This window comes from Phyllobates terribilis, unplaced genomic scaffold (assembly GCF_046119375.1).
Source record: "Phyllobates terribilis strain yellow unplaced genomic scaffold, ASM4611937v1 Scaffold_3__8_contigs__length_932513732, whole genome shotgun sequence".
NCBI lineage: Eukaryota > Metazoa > Chordata > Amphibia > Anura > Dendrobatidae > Phyllobates > Phyllobates terribilis.
This window is the reverse complement of record NW_027362763.1, coordinates 482,837,528-482,857,821: the sequence shown is the minus strand read 5'-3', so window position 1 is coordinate 482,857,821 and position 20,294 is coordinate 482,837,528. Positions and strand designations below refer to the sequence as shown.

At 43.3% G+C, this 20,294-nt stretch overlaps 1 protein-coding gene across 1 annotated transcript in view; it reads left to right on the top strand.

The window, feature by feature from the left end:
* The window catches only part of LOC141259637 (amine sulfotransferase-like), a 209,883-nt gene that overhangs the window by 692 nt on the left and 188,897 nt on the right, over positions 1-20,294 (top strand). The window lies entirely within an intron of this gene.

Below are 20,294 nucleotides of genomic sequence, written 5' to 3'. Positions count from 1 at the left end.
TAGGCTCAGCCTGCAGCTGAGTCCAACAGGAGACACTGACTGTGAAACAGTCAGCAAAGATGTCATGTAATGTAATACATGTCTATTACATTGCATGACATCAGTGATTAGAAAAATAAAAATTAATGTCCCATACAGGGACTAAGTAAAAATGTAAAAAAAAGTCTAAAAAATGTTTTCAAACTGTTAAAAAAAATCGCAAAATAAATAAAAATAAATAAATAAAATATTAAACCAAAAAATCCGTATATTTATGCAAAAACAAAAAAAGTACACATATTTGGTATCGCCGCGTCCAAAACAACCCGATCTATAAAACTGTCACACTAATTAAATCCTTCTGTGCACACCGTAACAAAAATAAATAAAAAACGGAGCAAAAAACTATGCTTTTTCATCATATCGCCAAACAAAAAGTGGAAAAAAATGTGATCAAAAAGCAAAATGGAAATAAAAATGGTACCGCTGAAAACGTCATCTTGTTCCGCAAAAAAAAAGCTGCCATACAGCTCCATCAGCCGAAAAATAAAAAAGTTATAACGCTCAGAATAAAGCGATGCAAAAAAATATTTTTTCTATAAAATTGTTTTATTGTGTAAAAGCGCCAAAACATAAAAAAATATACAGTAAGTGTAGTATCGCTGTAAACGTACTGACCCGAAGAATAATGCTGCCTTATCACTTTTACTACACGCAGAACGGCATAAAAAAAACCTCAAAAAACAATTCCTGAATTGTTGGTTTTTGTTAATTTTACCTCCCAAAAAACGGAATAGAAAGCGATCAAAAAATGTCACGTACCCAAAAATGGTACCAATAAAAATGTCAACTCGTCCCACAAAAAACAAGCCATCACATGACTCTGTCGGCCGAAATATGGAAAAATTATAGCTCTCAAAATATGGCGATGCAAAAACTAGATTTTGCAAAGAAAAGCGTCTCTTAGTGTGTGACAGCTGTCAGTCATAAAAACCCGATATAAATCTGGTATCTCTGTAATCGCACCGACCCGAAGAATAAAGTAATCTCATCACTTATACCGCACGAGGAACGGCGTAAAAAATAAATAAAACCAATTCTTCACCTGCTACTGATTTGTTTATTATGTCTCCCAAAGATCGCAGTAAGGCTCTGCTCACATTTATCCTGCACTCTGCGCTGAGCACTTACACCAGAGTTTCCGTGTAAATCTCTGAAATACATGATTCAGACGGAACCCATGACAGAAGATTCCCTGTAATGAGGCAGATATAGGCCACTGTGGATGCCATCTGGCCTGTGATCCCACAGTGTCAGTTTTTTTAGGCGTGCAAAAAAAGTTTGATTGGCCACAGTTTTGTGCACTTCTGAAAAAAAGGACACCACTAAACAGAGGCCAGACGGAGTCCAGAGTAACTCTGCTGCCTCATTACAGTGAATGGATCCCACAGGGGTTTCATCTGAATTACATCACTTGGAAATTTAGATTGAAATCCCGATGTAAGTGCTCAGTCTAGAGCGCCGGATAAATGTTACGTAAAATGTTCCCAATAAAAGCTTCAAGTCAGTCCTCAAAAAAAGCTAGTCCCCACTCATCTGTCCGTCATCTGTTAAAAATATTCCAAGTTACTGGTAGCAGAAAGGCTCTGGAAAAGCGAAATGGCCCTTGTCCCGCAAAAGAAATTCAGAAAATGTTGTGCTCCCAAATCCAAATGCCTATTCTACAATAATTTGTTCTCCAATTGTCAAATAGCGCTCCGTCCCTCCCAGATCTCGCCGTATGGTTAAGCGGTACGATACAGTCACATATGGGGTATTGCCACTTTTAGAAGAAATTGTATGACACATTTCGGCACCATTTTTACCCATTTGCCTGTGTGAAAATGTAAAATCTGAGGGTAAAACATTTTTTTGTGGTAAAAATATAATTATGTTTTTTTCACTGCCCAATGGTATAAATTTAAAAATTAAAAATACTCACTACTTCCCTAGATGAATTACTTGAGAGGTGTAGTTTACAAAATGGGGTCACTTGTGGGGGTTTCTGCTGTTTCGGCATGTCAGCGACTCTTCAAATGTGACATGGTGTCTGCAACCTATCCCAGCCAACATAGCGCTCCTTTCTCTTCCGAACCCTGCCGTACACCAAAGCAGTGGTTTTCCCCCACATATGGAGTATTGGCGTACTCAGGAGAAACTGCACAACAAATTTCATGGTGCAATTTCTCCTGTTATCCTTATGATAATGCAAAATTAGGGAATGAAAACATTTTTTGTGGGAAAAATGTGAAAATTTTATTTTTATGGCTCAATATTATAAACTTCTGTGAAGCACCTGGGGGTGCAAGGTGCTCACCACACATCTAGATAAGATCCCTAAGGGGTCTAGTTTCCAAAATAGTGTCACTTGTGGGGGGTTTCCACTGTTTAGTCACATCAGGGGCTATCCAAACGCAACATGGCGTCTGCTAATTATTCAAACAAATTTTACATTCAAAAAGTCTAATGGTGCTCCTTCCCTTCCGAACCCTGCAGTGCACCCAAACAGTGGTTTTCCCTCACATATGGGGTATCAGCGTGCTCATGAGAAATTGCACTACAAATTGTGTATTCCATTTTTTCCTGTTACCCTTGTTAAAATAAAAAAATTTGGTCTAAAGTAACATTTTTGTGAAAAAAAGTTAAATGTTCATTGTTTTCTTCCACATTCCAAAAATTCCCGTGAAACACCTGAAGGGTTAATAAACTTCTTGAATGTGGTTTTGAGCAGCTTGAGGGGTGCAGTTTTTACAATGGTGTCACTTTTGGGTATTTTCTGTCATAAAGGACCCTCAAAGTCACTTCAAATAAGATGTGGTCCCTAAAAAAATGTTTTTGTAAATTTGGTTGGAAAAATGAGAAATCGCTGGTCAACTTTTAACCCTTATAGCTTCCTAACAAAAAAAAATTTTAGTTCCAAAATTGTGCTGATGTAAGGTAGACATGTGGGAAATGTTATTTATTAACTATTTTGTGTGACATATGTCTCTGATTTAAGGGCATGAAAATTCAAAGTTTGAAAATTGCAAAATTTTCAAAATGTATGCCACATTTCCGATTTTTTCACATATAAACGCAAGTGAGATCAAAGAAATTTTACCACTATCATCAAGTACAATATGTCATGAAAAAATAGTCTCAGATTCAGGGGAATCCATTGAAGCGTTCCAGAGTAATTACTTCATAAAGTGACAGTGGTCAGAATTGAAAAAATTGGCCCGGTCACGAAGGCAAAAACAGGCTCTGGCGCGAAGTGGTTAAGGAGCCTCTTTCTCACAGATAACAGTCATATGACTGGCTGTTCACCAGTATTTTTCACATGTGCAGTTTCCTTGGACCACCATATACAGGTGTATCTCACTAAATTAGAATATCATCAAAAAGTTAATTTATTTCAGTTCTTCAATACAAAAAGTGAAACTCATATATTATATAGAGTCATTACAAACAGAGTAATCTATTTCAAGTGGGAAAAAGCATCAACATAGAGTGTACAGGAAAAAAAAAGAGGCATTCAAAGAAAAGAACACGGTCCCTACAGTCAAACATGGCGGAGGTTCCCTGATGTTTTGGGGTTGCTTTGCTGCCTCTGGCACTAGACTGCTTGACTGTGTGCATGGCATTATGAAGTCTGAAGACTACCAACAAATTTTGCAGCATAATGTAGGGCCCAGTGTGAGAAAGCTGGGTCTCCCTCAGAGGTCATGGGTCTTCCAGCAGGACAATGACCGAAAACACACTTCCAAAAGCACTATAAAATGGTTTGAGAGAAAGACTTCTAAGGTGGCCAGCAATGAGTCCAGACCTGAGTCCCATAGAACACCTGTGGAGAGATCTCAAAATGGCAGTTTGGAGAAGGCACCCTTCAAATATAAGGGACCTGGAGCAGTTTGCCAAAGAAGAATGGTCTACAATTCCAGCAGAGCATTGTAAGAAACTCATTGATGGTTACCGGAAGCGGTTGTTCGCAGTTATTTTGGCTAAAGGTTGTGCAGCCAAGTATTAGGCTGGGGGTGCCAATACTTTTGTCTGGCCCATTTTTGGAGTTTTGTGTGAAATGATCAATGATTTGATTTTTGCTTCATTCTCTTTTGTGTTATTTCCTTGCAAGAAAATTAAATGAAGATAATAATACCAAAGAATTTGTGATTGCAATCATTTTCAGGAAGAAAATTATCTGACAGAATTGCAGGGGTGGCAATACTTTTGGCCACCACTGTATAGGGTCATTACAAACAGAGTGATCTATTTCAAATGTTTATGGCTTACAGCCAATGAAAACACAAAAGTCATTATCTCAGTAAATTAAAATAATTAACAAAAAACACATGCAAAGGCTTCCTAAGCATTTAAAAAGGTCCCTTAGTCTGTTTCAGTAGGCTCCACAATCATGGGGAAGACTGCTGACTTGACAGATGTCCAGAAGGCAGTCATTGACACACTCCACAAGGTCCCAGAGTTCCAATTTTCATTTAGAAATCAAGGTCCCAGAGTCTGGATGAAGAGTAGAGAGGCACACAATCCAAGCTGCTTGATGTCTAGTGTGAAGTTTCCACAATCAGTGATGGTTTGGGGAGCCATGTCATCTGCTGGTGTAGGTCCACTGTGTTTTATCAAGACCAAAGTCAGCACAGCCGTCTCTCCAGCAGGACTTGGCACCTGTCCACACTGCCAAAAGTACCAATACCTGGTTTAAAAACAACAGAATCACTGTGCTTGATTGGCCAGCAAACTCACCTGACCTTAACTCCATAGAGAATCTATGGGGTATTGTCAACAGGAAGATGAGAGACACCAGACCCAACAATGCAGACGAGCTGAAGGCTGCTATCAAAGCAACCTGGGCTTCCATAACACCTCAGCAGTGCCACAGGCTGATCGTCTCCATGCCACACGGAATTGATGCAGTAATTGATGCAAAAGGAGCCCCAACCAAGTATTGAGTGCCTTTACTGAACATGCATTTCAGTAGGCCAGCATTTTAGATTTTAAAAACATTTTTCAAGCTGTTGTTATAAAGTATTCTAATTTATTGAGATAATGACTTTTGTGTTTTCATTGGCTGTAAGTCATAATCATCAACATTAACAGAAATAAATACTTGAAATAGATCACTCTGTTTGTAATGACTCTATATAATATATGAGTTTCACTTTTTGTATTGAAGAACTGAAATAAATTAACTTTTTGATGATATTCTAATTTTGTGAGATGCACTTGTATATCTCCCATCCTGGACCCATCGAGGTATACTATATGTGTCCCCCATCCTGGGTCCAACGTGATATGAATGTCTCTCCCATCCTGTGATCATCCTGGTATATATGATTCCGATCCTGGGCCCATCCTGGTATATATCTCCCCCATCCTTGGACCATCTTCGTATATATGTCCCCCATACTGGGCCCATTATGATATATCAGTCTCCGATCCCAGTATATATGTGTCACGCCAGGTGTGGAAAAGACAGTGCAACACAGAGGGAAGAGGGACAGGGAGCCCAGACATTAGTAAAAGAGGGAAGTGGAGACCTCCTAGTCTGGTCTAGTATCACCCTGTCTCAACTACCGCCCCTATATTGCCTCTTCAGCAATCGCCGCACATGTGCCTCGCCCTGTCTTTCTCTGGCATATGGCTAAGGCTAGGGATGGGAGGAGATGAGCACTAGTCAATCTCCACAAAACTCTATAGACAACGAGGGTAGACAAACAGGGGGAGAATGCTTAGCTTTAGATGACTCCAGATAAATGCGAACTCGGCCTCAAGCTCCAGAGAGGACGAAGTACTGCTCTTGTTAAGCCTTCACAAGTAGAAGTGAATATAGCCGGCACCTCCCTCTCAGACACACCAGGTAAATATACACCCAGGCCAGGGAGCTAATTACCAGAGGGACAGCCTCTAGAGACAGCCTCTCATCTAAGAAGATGTCTGTAATGCCAAACGTAAAGATCTCCTGCAACCAACTGCAGGGCAACTGTCTGTCACATGTGACAATATGTCCCCTATCCTGGTATATATGTTCCCCATTCTGATATATATGTCTCTTCTCCTGGACCTATCCTCGTATATATATCTCCCATCCTCGTATATATGTCCCTCATTCTGGTACATATATTTCCCATTCATGGCCAATCTTGGTATATATTTCCCACTCCCTTGGCCCATCCTGCGATATATGTCTCCCATCCTGGGCCCATCCTGGTATATATGACCCCCATCCTTGGGACCATCCTGTTATATATGTCCTCAATCCCGGTATATATGTCTTCCATCCTGGTATATATGTCCTCATCCTGGTATATATGTCCTTCATCCTGGGCCCATCCTGGTAGATATATCTCCCATGCTGGACCCATCGAGGTATATTATATATGTCCCCCATCCTGGGTCCAACATGATACGCATGTCTCCCTGGTGTATATGTTTCCGATCCTAGGCCCATCCTGGTATATATCTTCCACACCTTGGACCATCCTGGTATATATGTCTACCATCCTGGGCCCATTATGATATATCTGTCTCTCATCTCAGTATATATGTCCCCCATCCTGATAAATATGTCTCTTGTCCTGGACCCATCGTGGTTTACGTGTAGTGATGAATGAGCACTAAAATGCTTGGGTACTCGTTGCTCAAGTCAAGCAAATTGGAATGCTGGAGTTCTTGATTCGAGCAAAGAGCCCAACATTAGTCTATGGGAAACATGAGCATTTTTCCGCCCCCCCCCAGCGATCTGCAGACGGCCTAACAATTGCCCAAATTGATTGGAACAGTGCTCAAATGACATGAGAGCAGCATGGGGAAGACCCCTAGAAGCATCTTTGACTCCCAGGTTACTGCTGTCAACAATGTTGTCAAACTATTATGCCACTTTTACTGACTTACAATAAAACATACAAAAACGAAACCAAAATGGATTTTCCTGGGAAAAATGTTAAGGAACATCCTTTCCAGGGTAATTACTTGTATATAAGGCAAAATAAATACACAAAAACAAAAATGCTCCTTCACACCTTGGGCTATGTTCACACGTTGTGTTTTTGATGCATTTTTGCACTTATGCATTGCTTTTAACGGTGAAAAATACATTCACCAGTGAATGTCATTTTAACATTTTACTACCTTATCTGGCCATGTGGTGTGCAAAACATGATCAGACACGTCCGGTTTCATTTATGAAGGTGGGACTCTTAAAGTCACAAAGACTATTTTTATAGGGCCATCAGGTGGCCCTTACTATTCTTAAAGGGCCAGCAGTCAGTCCTCACTATTGTTAGAGGGCCATCAGCCTGCTATGCTTTGTTGTTCCCATTATTAAAGATTGGGTCTCCTATTCTGTTATTGCAAATACAGTGACTGCAATGGGTGCCAAAAATATGGATGCACCCCAATACCCCTTTGAAGAGACATAGAGGAGGGCCTCAGTGAAAAAAATGTTCCCATTATAAAGGAGTAGGTCTCCTATAGTGGTGCTGTAGGGGATCGGCCCTTAACGGACATTGAAGACACTGTGAATTTAAAGCATTATGCTCCCACCAGAGCCTTGCTGTTGGACTAGTCTCCTCCCCCTGCTGTTGTTGGTATGTGCTGGGAGACAAAGGAGAATCAGGAAGTAGAGACCTCGTGTGGATGTATGTGTGTCTGAGGTAACTGGGAGACACTGTCAGCTTCCCTGATCACCAGAGACTATAAGAAAGACACTGTTAATCTATGGAAAGAGAAGATTACGGACTAGAGAAAGAGTTGTTGTTTGGGACTGTGTCAAGGAGTAGAGAAATTTATCCTTTTCTTGAACAACGTTTTCCCTGGAGACTGAGGACATAAGATAACACACAACATAGCATCTCAGCCATTTCTGTGAGAGTGAAGCAAGGTTTGCCTGTCGGCTGGAAGAAAGAGAGTCCGTATACAAGGAAAAGACTCAAGTGAATTCATTCAGCGCTTTCCCACCAGGAACAAGCGGTGGCCGCCATATGCGCCTGATCTGGGCATGCGTGAGTGACCCATCGATGTCAACTATGTTAGGGTTTAGCGTAGTTTTCTGTAGCTAGGACGCTGTAGCAGCGTGGCCCGAATAGCGGAAAGCCAGAGAGGGGATTAGATCAGAGTAATTTGTGAAACTGGTTGTGCACTGTTTGTTCTGAGCTTTCATTGCCATAGCTGGAGCATAGTTTGTGACTCGCTCCAGCTATATCTAGCTATGTTCATGTTGGTAATATCGTTATTGTAAATATTGTTATTTTCATCTCCCGGCATATAATTACTTTGTATGTAATAAAGCCGGAGTTTTGTTTCAGTCTTCTCGTCTGCTGTGACGTACTTAAATCCCACCTTGCGGTGTTCTTTGGACACCACTACAAGTGGCGATGCGAGCAAGGTAAGGTTACAGAGATGGAGATGGCCGACAGCAATGTGGCTAATGTGAGTACCGCAGTTAATGGTGGAACCCCTGCAAGGGCCCTCCCTTTGAGCACGTTGTTTAGTGTTCTGCCCAAATTTGATGGCCAGAATATATCCTTGACAGACAGGGTCACAAGATTTTAGAGTGCTGCCAAGATTTATAATGTCAGCCCAGAACTACAAGTTGAAATTGCTGTGGCCGCCCTGGAAGGTGAGGCGCGCAGAAATGTTTTTTTGCAGCCAGAAACCACACGTAGCACCTTAGAAGAGATGGTGAAGTTTCTGGAAGAGATATACGGTGAAACGGCTAGTGAGGGCCTGTCCGGGCAATATTCTTCTATTGATTGCAGCGAGAAGGGAAGGGAGTCTCCCAATACGCCACAGCATTGCAGGAAGTACTTGCAGAGGTACAAAAGAAAGAGTCAGACGGAGTAACAAAGTAACTTAGTAACATAGTTTTTAAGGTTGAAGGAAGACTAAGTCCATCTAGTTCAACCCATAGCCTAACATGGTGATCCAGAGGAAGGCAAAAAAAAACATGTGGCAAACACTAAGCTCCACATTGGGGAAAAAAATTCCTTCCTGACTCCATACGGCAATCAGACTAGTTCCCTGGATCAATGCCCTATCAAGGAATCTAGTATATATCACCTGCAATATTATACTTTTCAAGAAAGGAATTCATGCCCTTCTTAAATTTTAGTAGTGTATCACTCATTACAACATCATACGGCAGAGAGTTCCATAGTCTTACTGCTCTTACAGTAAAGAATCCCCGTCTGTGATTATGATTAAACCTTCTTTCCTCCAAACGTAGAAGATGCCCCTTTGTCCCCGTCTCAGGCCTCAGAGTAAAAAGATCAGTAGAAAGGTCTTTGTACTGTCCCCTCATGTACTTGTACATAGTAATAAGATCACCCCTAAGCCTTCGTTTTTCCAAACTAAATAACCCCAAGTGTAATAACCTGTGTTGGTACTGCAGACCCCCCAGTCCTCTAATAACCTTGGTCATTCTTCTCTGCACCCGCTCTAGCTCAGCTATGTCTTTCTTATACACCAGAGACTAGTTCTGTACACAGTATTCTAAGTGTGGTCACACTAGTGACTAGAGATGAGCGGTGTTAGACTAGAACTGTTCGCCAATCTCAAATTTGAGCTGTTTTGGGCGGTGTTCAAGTCGTTCGATGAACGCGAAAGATTTGCAAAAAATTCGGCTGTTCGTGGTTATGTTCGATAACTGTTCGTGCACCAAAAGCGTGTCCTGCATGTCTGGCGCTATTTAGAGCACCAATCATGCAGGGATTGTCTGCCACTCACTGTAATGCCACAGCCATGGTGGTTGTGGCATTACAGTGGTTGCCCAAATCGATGGGAACAGTGCTCACAGTGAAACATGAAAAGCCGGCAATTCAGCAGCGGCATACACCGGTACCATCCTTCAGAGACACTGCAGAGTGCAAGCATGCCTGCGCTCTGCAGTGTCTATGAAGGATGGCATGCTGGATGGCAACGCTCAGCTGTGATCCAGCCTGTCATCTCAATGCCATCCCAGCGTGGGAGAATTCTCCTGCTCAAGCACTGAGCGCTGAGAATTTTCCCACGCTGTCAGTGACGTGCATGAGGTGAGCCGAGTTCATTGGACATGAGCTCACCTCATGCACGTCACTGACAGCGTGGGAAAATTCTCCTGCACTCACCGCATGCGCAGGAGAATTTTCCCACGCTGTCAGTGACGTGCATGAGGTGAGCTGAGTTCATTGGACATGACCTCGGCTCATCTTTATGCAGTCACAGCCAGACACTGAGAAGCGCAAGCATGCCTGCGCTTCTCAGTCTCTGTGGCATGGCAAGCTGGATGGCAGCGTTCTGTTGCGATCCAGCCTGTCATGTGAATGTAGCAGAGCTGAAGCTGCCGTGGGAACCATGGAAAGGTAAGGATGATGTTGCTTTATTATTTTACTTTTATTGCAGGAGATCGTTGGCTTCAGCTGGAATGGGCGTGATGGTAAGTATGGTTTAATTTAGAACAATAAAGAATTGTGTGTTTATTTCAATTAAAGGACTTCATTCTGGGTGTTTTTGTTTTTTTTAACTTTGACTATGGGGTTAGTAATGGGGGTGTCTTATAGATGCCTCTCCATTACTAACCTGGGCTTGATGTCAGCTGGCATTATAAGCTGACATCAACCCCAGCCCTATTACCCCACTGCTACTGCTACAGGGCAGTGGGAAGAGCGAGGCTAAGTGCCAGAATTGGCGCATCCTATGGATGTGCCATTTCTGGGGCGGCTGATGGCTGGTGTTTCTAGCCTGGGAGGGGGCCAATATTCATGGCACCCTTCCTGGGCTATTAATATCAGCCCCCAGCTGTCTGCCTAGCCTTTGCTAGCTATTAATATAGGGGGGACCCCATGTCAGTTTTTTGGGGGTTCCCCATTTTAATAACTAGTAAAGGCTAGGTATTCAGCTGGGAGCTGATATTAGTAGCCTGGGAAGCTCCGTAGGTATTACCCCCTTCCCAGGCTTCAAACATCTGCCCCAGCCCTCTGCTTAATCTCCGCTACAGACTAAAATTAAAAGGAACCCCACGCCAATTTTTTTTTTAATAAATCCTTTATTTTAACACTAAATGACAAGTACAGTAATCAACACTATCACTGTACTTCTTATATATGTGACTGACATGTTTCTATCTATCTAATCTATGTGTGATGCTCTATTCTTTCTGTTATAAATTGTCGGGTACCGATGCTGAATTGTCGGCCAGCTTTTTTAAAGAGACGGTGCATGAAAACACTAATATTTTTTTAAATAAATCCTTTAACACTAAATGACTAGTACAGTAACCAACACTGTCACTGTACTTCTTATATATGTGACTGACATGTTTCTATCTATCTAACCTATGTGTGATGCTCTATTCCTTCTTGTCTAAATTGTCGGTACCGGTGTATGCCTCTGCTGAATTACCGGCCGGCTTTTTTAAAGATAGTGTCTTCTGAGCAGTTTGTCAGCTTTTGGACACCTTTGAAGATGTTTTCTATGTGTTTCTATGTGTTTTTGTTTGCCTGCCATTGGTTTTAACGGTGTTCGACGGTGTTCTAAGGTGTTCGACGAACAGTTCCACGAACATCCCGGTGTTCGACGAACCGAACCGAACCCGAACACTACGGGGGTGGCCCAACACTACTAGTGACTTGTATAGAGGTAAAATTATGTTCTCCTCATGAGCAACTATGCCTCTTTTAATGCATCTCATTATTTTATTTGCCTTTGCAGCAGTTGCCTGACACTGGCCACCAAACGTGAGCTTGTCATCCACCAATACACCTAGGTCTTTTTCAGTGACAGTTTTGCCCAGTGTTTTACAATTAAGCATATAATTATACATTTTATTTCCTCTGCCCAAGTGCATTACCTTACATTTATCCCCATTAAAGCTCATTTCCATTTATCAGCACAAGCTTCAAGTTTACATAGATCCTTCTGTAATATAAAATTGTCCTCCTCTGTATTGATTACCCTGCAGAGTTTAGTGTCATCTGCACATATTGAAATACTACTCTGTATGCCCCCTACACGGTCATTAATAAATATGTTAAAAAGAAGCGGGCCCAATACTGACCCCTGTGGTACCCCACTGTTAACTGTGACCCAGTCTGAGTGCGTTCCATTAATAACCACCCTTTGTTTCCTATCATTGAGCCAGTTCTTTACCCACATACATATATTTTCCGCTATCCCCATTGTTCTCATTTTATGTATCAACCTTTTGTGTGGAACTGTATCAAAAGCTTTTGAAAAGTCCATATACACAACATCCACTGCATTTCCTTGGTCCAGTCCGGAACTTACCTCCTCATAAAAGCTGATCAGATTAGTTTGACAGGAATGATCCCTCGTAAACCCATGTTGATATTGGGTCATGAGGTTATTCTTCTTCAGATACTCTAGTATAGCATCTCTTAGGAAAGCCTCCTGGATTTTACCCACAGTAGAGGTTAAGCTTACTGGCCTATAATTTCCAAGCTTGGTTTTTGTCCCCTTTTTGAATATTGGCACCACATTTGCTATACGATACAGACCCTGTTGTTATGGAATCTTTAAAGATTAAAAATAATGGTCTATCTATGACGTTACTTAATTCCTGCAGTACTCATGAGTGTATCCCATCCGGGCCCGGGGATTTGTCAACTTTAGTGATTTTTAGACGCCGCCGTACTTCCTGCTGGGTTAAGCAAGTGACATTTAATGGAGAATTTTTGTTATCACTGATCATGTTTTCTGTCATGCTATTTTATTGTGTAAATACTGTTGAAAAAAATCATTTAGCATATTGGCTTTTTCCTCATCCTCATCCAACATTTCACTCAGACTATTTTTAAGGGGGCCAACACTATCTTTTTTAGTTTTTTATTATTTATGTAGTTAAGAATATTTTGGGATTATTTTTACTTTCTCTGGCCATGATTCTCTCTGTCTCAATCTTTGCTGCCTTGAGTTGGTTTTTACAGAATTTATTTAATTTTCTATATTTATTTAATGCCTCATCACTAGTGTTGAGCGAGCACTAAAATGCTCGAGTGCTCGAAGCTCGGGCCGAGCTCACCGTGATACTTGGGTGCTCGACCCGAGCAGCGAGCCCAATGTTAGTCTATGGGAGACCTGAGCATTTTTGCGGCGGCACCCCTGGCAGTCTGTAGAAAGCCTAAAAAGTGCCCAAAACGATAGTGATAGTGCTCAAATGACATGGGGACAGCATGGGGATCGCCCCAGGAAGCATTTCTGACCCTCAGGTCACTGCTGTCAATAACGTGGTCAGAGGTATTAAGCCACTTTTACGGGCTCACAATAAAACGTTCAAAAAAGAAACTGAAACTGCTTTCCTGTGAAATATGTTAAGGAACTTCCTTTCCAGGGTAAAGACTTGTGTATAAGATAAAATAAATAACCAAAAACAAAAATACTCCTCCACACCTTGGGCTATGTTCACAAGTAGCATTTTTTATGCGTTTTTGCACTTTTATATTGCTTTCAACCGTGACAAATGCATTTACCGGGAAATGTCATTTTAGCATTTTACAACCTTATCTGGCCATGTGCTGTGTGACACATGCATACAGTGCTGAAAAGACATGGGAACGGTATGGGGAAGACCCCTGGAAGCATTTCTGACACCCAGGTCACTACCTAAAAGTGTGTCCATCAGAAGTGATCCTTGCTGCATCAGAAGATGCAGACTTGCAACTATCCAAGTAAAAGTCCTTGTCCCAGGGCAGTGTTCAATTGTACCACCCCCATTCCTTGAATTGCAAGCACAAGTATGCAGCCTGCCACCCACCCACCCCTAGGCTGCAATACCATACTGCTTGCTTGCACTTAAAATTGGGCCTTTTAGGCATGTGGAGGCGGCATCTGGCCACCACATCATGGCTGCGTCGGCGGCCTGGTATCCATACTCGGTCCCGAGCCGCCCCGCGGCCGGGTGCCCACACACGGTCCCCAGCCGCCTGGGGGTGGCCGGGTGTCCATAAACGGTCCCCAGCCGCCCCTATTTGTCCCAGTGCGCCTTATACCCAAGCGTGCATACCAAAACATTACCTGTGCCCTTACTATTGTATTTAGTGGGAAGGACAGCCTAATCACAAACACGTGGACAATTGAATGTGGCCAGGGATGGTCCATCTCACTGACGCCTTCACACTGGGTTAATATTGTGGAAGCCGGGACACAGTTGGACACTGGGACGCAACAAGTCCTGCAGACATAGAGGATTTCGGGTCCTGGGTCAATCAGGCTTCAACACAAAGTTCAGAAGGTAGACAGCAGCAGTGGTCGGCCTCCTACACAACGAGTAAATTATTCATGATCATGAGGCCATCCATCTCCTTAGCTTTCTGTTCCTTGGAATGCAAGTGCATGTATGTAGTAACGGCTAGGCCTGAGGTGGTCAGAGTTTTGGCGCATATCCTACCTCCTCCGAGGATTGCTTGATATTTTTCTGCTACTATCCAAGCTCTATGACTCCCGTTAAAACAAAGCTTCAGGTGATGAATGATGGATGAGGTGGTGGCAAAGGAGAAAGAGCAGGAGGAACAGGGACCATTCACATCAATATCAGGGCAGTCAACCACAAATGTCTTGTAGGATATGTTTCTGTTCCAAAAAGAGCAGTTCAGCTACACGGTTATAGGGCATACAGTGAGTGCAATGCCTACCAAAAATTTTGAGGCACTCCAATGCCCCTTGGAAGTGACATGGAGGTCAGAGGTCCTTAACTAGACCGTTTTTTCCATTTATAACAACTTGGTCTCCTGTACACTGTTGGTCTAAGCAGTGACTGGAACGCTTTCCAAAAATTATGAGGAACTGCAATGCCCCTTGAAATAGAAGTGGATTACAGAATACTAAAAACCTTCTACCCTTTATTGGGGAGTGGGTCTCCCTTAGTGTTCGCCTATGCATTGAAAAGCAAAAGCTGACTAAAACTAGGAGGAAATGCAATGCCCGTTGGAAGAGTCGTGGAGGTTAGAGATAATTAAAAACAACATTTCAATGCCCCTTGAAAGAAACATGGAGTTCAGAGTGGTTTAACAAGACGGGTTTATTGCCCCTTGGAAGAGACGTGGAGGTCAGAGTGGTTTAACAAGACGGTTTTAATGCCCCTTGGAAAAGACGTGGAGGTCAGAGTGGTTTAACAAGATGGTTTTAATGCCCCTTGGAAGAGACGTGGAGTCAGAGTGGTTTAACAAGACGGTTTTGATGCCCCTTGGAAGAGACTTGGAGGTCAGAGTGGTTTAACAAGATGGTTTTAATGCCGCTTGGAAGAGACGTGCAAGTCAGAGTGGTTTAACAAGATGGTTTTAATGCCCCTTGGAAGAGATTTGGAGGTCAGAGTGGTTTAACAATATGGTTTTAATGCCCCTTGGAAGAGACGTGGAGGTCAGAGTGGTTTAACAAGATGGTTTTAATGCCCCTTGGAAGAGACGTGGAGGTCAGAGTGGTTTAACAAGACGGTTTTAATGCCCCTTGGAAGAGACGTGGAGGTCAGAGTGGTTTAACAATATGGTTTTATTGCCCCTTGGAAGAGACATGGAGGTCAGAGTGGTTTAACAAGATGATTTTAATGCCCCTTGGAAGAGACGTGCAGTCAGAGTGGTTTAACAAGACGGTTTTGATGCCCCTTGGAAGAGGATTGGAGGTCAGAGTGGTTTAACAAGATGGTTTTAATGCCCCTTGGAAGAGACGTGGAGGTCAGAGTGGTTTAACAAGACGGTTTTAATGCCCCTTGGAAGAGATGTGGAGGTCAGAGTGGTTTAACAAGATGGTTTTAATGCCCCTTGGAAGAGACGTGGAGGTCAGAGTGGTTTAACAAGTCGGTTTTAATGCCCCTTGGAAAAGACGTGGAGGTCAGAGTGGTTTAACAAGACGGTTTTAATGCCCCTTGAAAGAGACGTGGTGGTCACAGTAGCTTAACTAGACGTCTTTAATGCCCCTTGGAAGAGTCGTGGAGGTCAGAGTGGTTTAACAAGATGGTTTAAATGCCCCTTGGAAGTGACGTGGAGGTCAGAGTGGTTTAACAAGATGGTTTTAATGCCCCTTGGAAGAGACGTGGAGGTCAGAGTGGTTTAACAAGTCGGTTTTAATGCCCCTTGGAAGAGACGTGGAGGTCATAGTGGTTTAACAAGACGGTTTTAATGCCCCTTGGAAGAGACATGGAGGTCAGAGTGGTTTAACAAGACGGTTTTAATGCCCCTTGGAAGAGATGTGGTGGTCAGAGTGGTTTAACAAGATGGTTTTATTGCCCCTTGGAAGAGACGTGGAGGTCAGAGTGGTTTAACAGGACGGTTTTAATGCCCCTTGGAAGAGACGTGGAGGTGAGAGTGGTTTAACAAGATGATTTTAATGCCCCTTGGAAGAGACGTGGAGTCAGAGTGGTTTAACAAGACGGTTTTGATGCCCCTTGGAAGAGACTTGGAGGTCAGAGTGGTTTAACAAGATGGTTTTAATGCCCCTTGGAAGAGACGTGGAGGTCAGAGTGGTTTAACAAGACGGTTTTAATGCCCCTTGGAAGAGATGTGGAGGTCAGAGTGGTTTAACAAGATGGCTTTAATGCCCCTTGGAAGAGACGTGGAGGTCAAAGTGGTTTAACAAGACGGTTTTAATGCCCCTTGGAAGAGACTTGGAGGTCAGAGTCGTTTAACAAGTCGGTTTTAATGCCCCTTGGAAGAGACGTGGAGGTCAGAGTGGTTTAACAAGATGGTTTTATTGCCCCTTTGAAGACACGTGGAGGTCAGAGTGGTTTAACAAGACGGTTTTAATGCCCCTTGGAAAAGACGTGGAGGTCAGAGTGGTTTAACAAGATGGTTTTAATGCCCCTTGGAAGAGACGTGGAGTCAGAGTGGTTTAACAAGACGGTTTTGATGCCCCTTGGAAGAGACTTGGAGGTCAGAGTGGTTTAACAAGATGGTTTAATGCCGCTTGGAAGAGACGTGGAAGTCAGAGTGGTTTAACAAGATGGTTTTAATGCCCCTTGGAAGAGATTTGGAGGTCAGAGTGGTTTAACAATATGGTTTTAATGCCCCTTGGAAGAGACGTGGAGGTCAGAGTGGTTTAACAAGATGGTTTTAATGCCCCTTGGAAGAGACGTGGAGGTCAGAGTGGTTTAACAAGACGGTTTTAATGCCCCTTGGAAGAGACGTGGAGGTCAGAGTGGTTTAACAATATGGTTTTATTGCCCCTTGGAAGAGACATGGAGGTCAGAGTGGTTTAACAAGATGGTTTTAATGCCCCTTGGAAGAGACGTGCAGTCAGAGTGGTTTAACAAGACGGTTTTGATGCCCCTTGGAAGAGGATTGGAGGTCAGAGTGGTTTAACAAGATGGTTTTAATGCCCCTTGGAAGAGACGTGGAGGTCAGAGTGGTTTAACAAGACGGTTTTAATGCCCCTTGGAAGAGATGTGGAGGTCAGAGTGGTTTAACAAGATGGTTTTAATGCCCCTTGGAAGAGACGTGAAGGTCAGAGTGGTTTAACAAGTCGGTTTTAATGCCCCTTGGAAAAGACGTGGAGGTCAGAGTGGTTTAACAAGACGGTTTTAATGCCCCTTGAAAGAAACGTGGTGGTCACAGTAGCTTAACTACACGTCTTTAATGCCCCTTGGAAGAGTCGTGGAGGTCAGAGTGGTTTAACAAGATGGTTTAAATGCCCCTTGGAAGTGACGTGGAGGTCAGAGTGGTTTAACAAGATGGTTTTAATGCCCCTTGGAAGAGACGTGGAGGTCAGAGTGGTTTAACAAGTCGGTTTTAATGCCCCTTGGAAGAGAGGGAGGTCATAGTGGTTTAACAAGACGGTTTTAATGCCCCTTGGAAGAGACATGGAGGTCAGAGTGGTTTAACAAGACGGTTTTAATGCCCCTTGGAAGAGATGTGGCGGTCAGAGTGGTTTAACAAGATGGTTTTATTGCCCCTTGGAAGAGACGTGAGGTCAGAGTGGTTTAACAGGACGGTTTTAATGCCCCTTGGAAGAGACGTGGAGGTGAGAGTGGTTTAACAAGATGGTTTTAATGCCCCTTGGAAGAGACGTGGAGTCAGAGTGGTTTAACAAGACGGTTTTGATGCCCCTTGGAAGAGACTTGGAGGTCAGAGTGGTTTAACAAGATGGTTTTAATGCCCCTTGGAAGAGACGTGGAGGTCAGAGTGGTTTAACAAGACGGTTTTAATGCCCCTTGGAAGAGATGTGGAGGTCAGAGTGGTTTAACAAGATGGCTTTAATGCCCCTTGGAAGAGACGTGGAGGTCAAAGTGGTTTAACAAGACGGTTTTAATGCCCCTTGGAAGAGACTTGGAGGTCAGAGTCGTTTAACAAGTCGGTTTTAATGCCCCTTGGAAGAGACGTGGAGGTCAGAGTGGTTTAACAAGATGGTTTTATTGCCCCTTTGAAGACACGTGGAGGTCAGAGTGGTTTAACAAGACGGTTTTAATGCCCCTTGGAAAAGACGTGGAGGTCAGAGTGGTTTAACAAGACGGTTTTAATGCCCCTTGGAAGAGACGTGGAGGTCAGAGTGGTTTAACAAGATGGTTTAAATTCCCCTTGGAAGAGACGTGGAGGTCAGAGTGGTTTAACAAGACGGTTCTAATGCCCCTTGGAAGAGACGTGGAGGTCAGAGTGGTTTAACAAGTCGGTTTTAATGCCCCTTGGAAGAGACGTGGAGGTCAGAGTGGTTTAACAAGACGGTTTTAATTCCCCTTGGAAGAGACGTGGAGGTCAGAGTGGTTTAACAAGATGGTTTTAATGCCCATTGGAAGAGACGTGGAGGTCAGAGTGGTTTAACAAGACGGTTTTAATGCCCCTTGGAAGAGATGTGGCAGACAGAGTGGTTTAACAAGATGGTTTCATTGCCCCTTGGAAGAGACGTGGAGGTCAGAGTGGTTAAACAAGATGGTTTTAATGCCCCTTGGAAGAGACGTGGAGGTCACAGTAGCTTAACAAGACGGTTTTAATGCCCCTTGGAAGAGACGTGGAGGTCAGAATGGTTTAACAAGACGGTTTTAATGTCCTTTGGAGGAGACGTGGAGGTCAGAGTGGTTTAACAAGACGGATTTAATGCCCCTTGGAAGAGACGTGGAGGTCAGAGTGGTTTAACAAGATGGTTTTATTGCCGATTGGAAGAAACTTGGAGGTCAGAGTGGTTTAACAAGTCGGTTTTAATGCCCCTTGGAAGAGAAGTGGAGGTCAGAGTGGTTGAACAAGACGGTTTTAATGCCCCTTGGAAGAGATGTGGCGGACAGAGTGGTTTAACAAGATGGTTTTATTGCCCCTTGGAAGAGACCTGGAGGTCAGAGTGGTTAAACAAGATGGTTTTAATGCCCCTTGGAAGAGACGTGGAGTTCACAGTAGCTTAACAAGACAGTTTTAATGCCCCTTGGAAGAGACGTGGAGGTCAGAGTGGTTTAACAAGACGGTTTTAATGTCCTTTGGAGGAGACGTGGAGGTCAGAGTGGTTTAACAAGATGGATTTAATGCCCCTTGGAAGAGACGTGGAGGTCAGAGTGGTTTAACAAGATGGTTTTATTGCCGATTGGAAGAGACTTGGAGGTCAGAGTGGTTTAACAAGTCGGTTTTAATGCCCCTTGGAAGAGACGTGGAGGTGAGAGTGGTTTAACAAGACGGTTTTAATGCCCCTTGGAAGAGACGTGGAGGTCAGAGTGGTTTAACAAGACGGTTTTAATGCCCCTTGGAAGAGACGTGGAGGTCACAGTAGCTTAACAAGACGGTTTTAATACCCCTTGGAAGAGACGTGGAGATCACAGTGGTTTAACAAGATGGTTTTAATGCCCCTTGGAAGAGACGTGGAAGTCAGTGTGGTTTATCAAGATGGTTTTAATGGCCCTTGGAAGAGACGTGGAGGTCAGAGTGGTTTAACAAGACGGTTTTAATGCCCCTTGGAAGAGATGTGGCGGACAGAGTGGTTTAACAAGATGGTTTTATTGCCCCTTGGAAGAGACGTGGAGGTCAGAGTGGTTAAACAAGATGGTTTTAATGCCCCTTGGAAGAGACGTGGAGGTCACAGTAGCTTAACAAGACGGTTTTAATGCCCCTTGGAAGAGACGTGGAGGTCAGAGTGGTTTAACAAGACGGTTTTAATGTCCTTTGGAGTAGACGTGGAGGTCAGAGTGGTTTAACAAGACGGTTTTAATGTCCCTTGGAAGAGACGTGGAGGTCAGAGTGGTTTAACAAGATGGTTTTATTGCCCCTTGGAAGAGACTTGGAGGTCAGAGTGGTTTATCAAGTCGGTTTTAATGCCCCTTGGAAGAGACGTGGAGGTCAGAGTGGTTTAACAAGACGGTTTTAATGCCCCTTGGAAGAGACGTGGAGGTC